This window comes from Pelophylax lessonae (assembly GCF_965119305.1).
Source record: "Pelophylax lessonae genome assembly, contig: HAP1_SCAFFOLD_232, whole genome shotgun sequence".
Taxonomy (NCBI): domain Eukaryota; kingdom Metazoa; phylum Chordata; class Amphibia; order Anura; family Ranidae; genus Pelophylax; species Pelophylax lessonae.
The window spans coordinates 170590-175897 of record NW_028120100.1 but is presented as its reverse complement, the minus strand read 5'-3'; the positions used below and the strand labels follow the sequence as shown (position 1 = coordinate 175897).

Sequence of the window (5308 nt, the reverse complement as noted above, 5' to 3'; positions counted from 1 at the left end):
CCCACACAACCCTTGAGGTGTATTAGTGCCTTTTTTTTTTTTTTTCATAATAATTTTTATTTGCATTTCAAATACAAACAGACACAGAAACAGGGAATGTAAGGAGGGAAGGGAGGGGGAATTGGAAATGGGGAGGCATGGCATGGCAATGCTCTAGTTGAAATCAGTACAACATGTACTATACAATTAGATACATTCAAACATTCTCAGTAACCAAAGAAAAAAAAAATAACGTCAGCAATACAATACAACCGCGAAAAAGCATGGTAGCTCAGGGAGGTGACCAAAATTCCCAATGGTGTCGAAATTTTGACATGGAGAGGGAATTAAGTGCTAATGCCTTCTCAAATTGGTAATTTGCACGTAGTAGGGATGTCACATCTGTCAGATTGGGAGATTCCGTAGATCTCCAATTCCGTAGGATAATGGACCTGGCGGCTAGGAGCACGTGTGCTGACCATGGCCTATATTGGTGCGGAATGACTTCAATGCCTAGGTTTAGTACGGCCAGGGCCGGGGTCGGGTTGATCAAACAACCAGTGTGAGTCGCCATATATTTGAATACCTGACTCCAATAACTGGTAAGGGACGGGCATGCCCAGAGAATGTGGAGAAGTGTGCCCACCTGACCACAGCCCCTCCAGCAGAGTTGTGAATAGGACGTTGAGAAACCTGCAAGGCGGTAGGGGGTATAGTACCACCTGTTGACTATTTTTAGCATCATCTCCCAATGATTGACACAGTGTGTGTGATCCGTGGCAGATGAGATTGCCAACTTCCATTGGGACACCGTAAAACTCTTCCTAAGATCCCTGTCCCATTTGAACATCTGAATTGACTTGTAAAACTTCTCGTCATCTAACAGGATGTGGTAGTATTGAGACAGTCTGGGGGGCGGTATGCGCTGGGTAACCAAGAGATCCCAGAGCCCACCATCCACCAGTAGACTCTGTAAGGGATGTTTCTTTAGGAAATGGTGGATGCGGTATACATGAAAAAGAAGGGACCGTGGTAGGGCATATCTATCCGTCAATTCTGTAGGAGAAAGTAGATGGGACCCTTGGTAGAGGTGTTCTATTAGGGTTATGTTTCTGGAGTGGAAGATATGAAGCGGTAAGTCAGAGATATGTGTAGCCAGCAACGCCAGCGGGAGTGGCTGTGAGGAGAGGACATCCCGATCCGACGCCGAGGACACCGATTTGCGCCACGCCCGAACCGAGGCTTGCATTGTGGGGGGCAGACCCGACACATCCCAGGGGATCCATTTGTCACTGAGAAGCAGAACCCGCAAGTCAGGGAAGGGAGCTATGTCAGCCTCCAACAGGACCCAAAGTGGTTCATCCGTTGGCTTGACCCATTGTTTTGTTTGTGCCAGGATAGTAGACCAGTAATAGGTTGGGATATCCGGCATTGCTGCCCCTCCAAGGCGTCTCCTTCTGGGCAAGACAGAGGATGCGCAACGCACCCGTTTGTTGTCCCAAACGAAACGTCGCATATGGGTTGTCAGTTTAGCCAATTGGGTGGAAGGGATCGGAATGGGTAGTGTCCGAAATAAGTACAACAGTTGGGGAAGAATGTACATTTTATATGTCGCTAGTCGCCCGCTCCAGGAAAGATATTTTGTGTTCAACCGAGAAGTGTCCTCCGTAATTTTAGTTAACAACCTGTTCATGTTAAGCGGAAGTAGTTTCGAGGTGATCGGGGGGATATCAATGCCTAAATAGTGGATACTGTCCGACGACCATGGAATGGGTATGTTGGTTTGTAGAGTTGTTTGCGTATCAGGGTCCACGCCAAGGTTTAAAATAGTAGATTTGGACACGTTCAATTTATAGTACGACACATTGCTAAAGGAGCGCAGTACCTCATAAGCTGCCGGAAGCGACGTAAGGGGGTTCGTAAGCATTAAAATAACGTCGTCGGCAAAAAGCGTTATTTTATGATGCGAGCTGGGGAGGGAGAAACCAGTGATCAATGGGTGAGACCTTATCGTTTCGGCCAGGGGTTCAATTAATAAATTGAATATGGATGGGGACAATGGGCACCCCTGCCTAGTGCCGTTCGAAATCAAGAAGCGTTTGGAAAGGGAACCCGACGTGAAGACCTGCGCCGACGGAGAAGAGTATAGGGCTAAGATGGCGGACAGGATAGGGCCAGAGAAACCAAATTTGCGAAGTGTAGCCGACATGTACCCCCAGTGTACCCTATCAAAAGCCTTTTCGGCATCTAGTGTCAGTAATAGAGCTGGGGATTTGGAAGTCTGAGCGACGTGCACTACATCTATCAACCGCCTGGTGGCATCTGAGGTCTGTCTTCCTGGGGTAAAACCTAGCTGGTCCTTACCAATCAGTGACGGTAGAAACTTTTGGATTCTCTTTGATAGTATCCTAGCATATATTTTGGCATCCGAGTTCAACAAAGAAATCGGACGGAAGTTGGCCGGGGACACAGGGTCTTTACCAGGTTTGGGAAGCGTTACAATGTGTGCGCCCAAAATATCGGGGGGAAGGGTGGATTCCACCATGGCTTTATTAAACACTTCAGTAAGGGTCGGTCCTACAAGTGGGAAGAATAGGTGATAAAATTCGTTAGGAAGACCATCCGGTCCGGGTGATTTGCCTTTGGGAAGGGAAGCAATATTGGTACGAATCTCGTCTATAGTAAAGGGTGAATTAAGTTCTTCTAGCTGGGTTGGCGACAAAGAGGGCAGGTTAATCGACTTCAGGAAGTCCGCTATACACTCCATCGAGGGCTGGGGGTCAGACTGACTGTCCTTCAGATTATAAAGGGCGCTATAGAATTTGGCGAACTCGTCAGCAATGTCCTGTGGGTGTGTTATTTTGTGTTTAGTCTCGGGATGCAATAGAAAGGGGATCCTGGCCTTGGCCTGTCTACGCTTGACTTGCTGTGCTAGGTGTTTACCCGCCTTATTAGCCTGAGAATAATGTTTGAGCCTCAAGAACCCCAGATGTTTGTCTGACTGCTCCAAGAGCACAAGACGGAGGTCCTGACGGAGGCGAGTTAGTTCAGAGGAGGTGGTCACCGAGGGGTTTTTCTTGTTGTCCGCCTCCAGCACACGTATCCTATCCAGTACTGTGTTCAACTTTGCAGCCCTCCGTCTCCCGAGCCGCGCCCGCTGCTGAATGCACTGCCCTCGAACAAAGGCCTTATGTGCACCCCACAGCACCCACGGGTCGGAGACAGAGGGGGCATTGATAGCAAAAAATTCACGTAAACTAGCAGAAATGTGAGAGAAACAACCTGGGTCCTGAAGCATGCGGGTGTCACATCTCCACACACCCGGAGGAGCCACTCTCACGGCTTCCTCAATGGAAAGTGTCACCCCCGCATGGTCGGACCAAGAAATAGTCCCAATCTCAGAGGAGGATGCTTTGCACAAAAGATACCTATCTAGCAAAAACATATCTAATCTAGAGTAAGAAGTATGTCTTGACGAAAAGAATGAATAGTCCCTCTCTGTGGCATGTTGACACCTCCAAACATCAAACAATTGTTCAGTATGCAAGAAATCTCCCAGTCCACGTTGGCGGCCCCGGGGGGACGCCGAAGAGTCCAACCCGGGGTCGGCAACAAGGTTAAAGTCCCCACACAACAGAAGATGACCCCGCTGAACCTTGTATACTTGCTTGAGTAGTCTGCGCAGGAATCGGATTTGGTGAGTGTTCGGAGCATAAACGTTGACGATGGTCAACGGTAGGCCATTAATGTCACATACAGCGATGATGAAGCGACCATTGGGGTCCAAGACTGATGCGTGTAGTGTAAATGCAAGGGAGTTCCGGAAGGCCAGCATGACTCCTCGCTGTTTCACAGAGTCAGATGCAATGAGTATTTGTGAAAAATCCTTATGGGAGCAAGATGGGTGGGATCCAGCACGGAAATGGGTCTCCTGCACCGCCACTATATCCGCTCTAGAGGTTGAAGCCTCCAGCCATAGTGTACGCCGCTTCGCAGGATGGTTGAGACCATTAACATTAATCGACAATAGCTTGATGGTCATTGCTAGGCGGGAGAAAACGGGATGCAGATCCATCTTGTCTGTGGGACATCAAAAGAGAGCTAGCCAAGTGCGTGCCATAACGAGTCGTGTCAAAACGAGGGTGTAGCGTTGCCAATGCCAAACATGGGGAGGTAGGGGAAACAGAAACTAAGAAGAGAACCGTCTCTGCGGTTCGTGGTCGGGATGAGCCGACTACGAGCATACGGAGGGCCAAGAGGGAGCAACATTTCCCATGGCCGTGGACACTTGTACAGGAAAGTTGAGTCAAGCACTAGAGCCCCTATGATCAGATGTCAGCCGTGATTGCCTCTTCCGGGACACCACATTCCATTCGTCTTCCAGTGTGTGCAATGGAGAAGAGGCAGAAGGAGAGGGCTGTTGTGGCGGTAAGATCTGCCAGGTCTGCAGAGCCAGGATACCTTCTTCCATGGTACGGATGGTAACCGTGGAGCCTCCATGGGTAACCAGAAGCGTGGCGGGATACCTCCATTTATGAGGTATGGCGTGGTTGCGCAAAGCTTTAGTCACCGTCGCCAGGTTACGTCTAGCTTGGAGGGTGTGTCTGGAGAGGTCTGGGAGGAGCTGAAGGCCCCCGTAGCCCTCCGGAAGGTTGTTATTTGCCTGACGGGATGCCACCATGATCTGTTCCTTCATGCGATAAAAATGCACCCGTAGCAGAACGTCTCTAGGTACATCATTGGGCAGGAAGGACGGCTTTGGCAACCTGTGAATCCTATCAATAGCCAGGTCTGCTGCGGAGGCCCCAGGCACCAGGGCAGTGAATAAAGTAGTGACATACTCCAGGAGTTGAGGGGTCTGAACTGTCTCAGGGATGCCTCTGATCTTGATGTTATTTCTCCTGGAGCGATCCTCCAGGTCTGCCACTTTATTTTTTAGCCATTGGATATCCTCATCATGCGTGTTCACTCTATCCACCACAGCATTGATGCAGGAGGCTTGTTTCCCCATAGCACGTTCACTGGCATCCACTCTGGACCCCAGGGACACCATTTCAGATTTAAACTGGTGCATGCAGGCCTGCATGTCCGCCTGCATGGTGGAGCGGAGGGTGTACATCATGTCCCTCATCACCCCCTCTGATATAGGATTGCTGCTGGAAGGGAGTGCTGCGAAGGGATCAGGGTGGCTGGGTGGCTGCAGAGACATAGCAGAGGGGGGAACACTGATGTCCATACCTGCTCCCTGGTGGTGCCGTGGAGGCGACTCTCTCCTCTGCTTATTCTTTGCAGGGCTCCTGGAAGAAGGTGAAGGAGGCGACGGGGAGCC

General features: G+C 50.0%; 1 protein-coding gene across 1 annotated transcript in view; it reads left to right on the top strand.

The window, feature by feature from the left end:
* Positions 1-5308, top strand: part of LOC309543576 (uncharacterized protein) — a gene marked incomplete at its 5' end in the record, with an annotated part of 185377 nt that overhangs the window by 125325 nt on the left and 54744 nt on the right.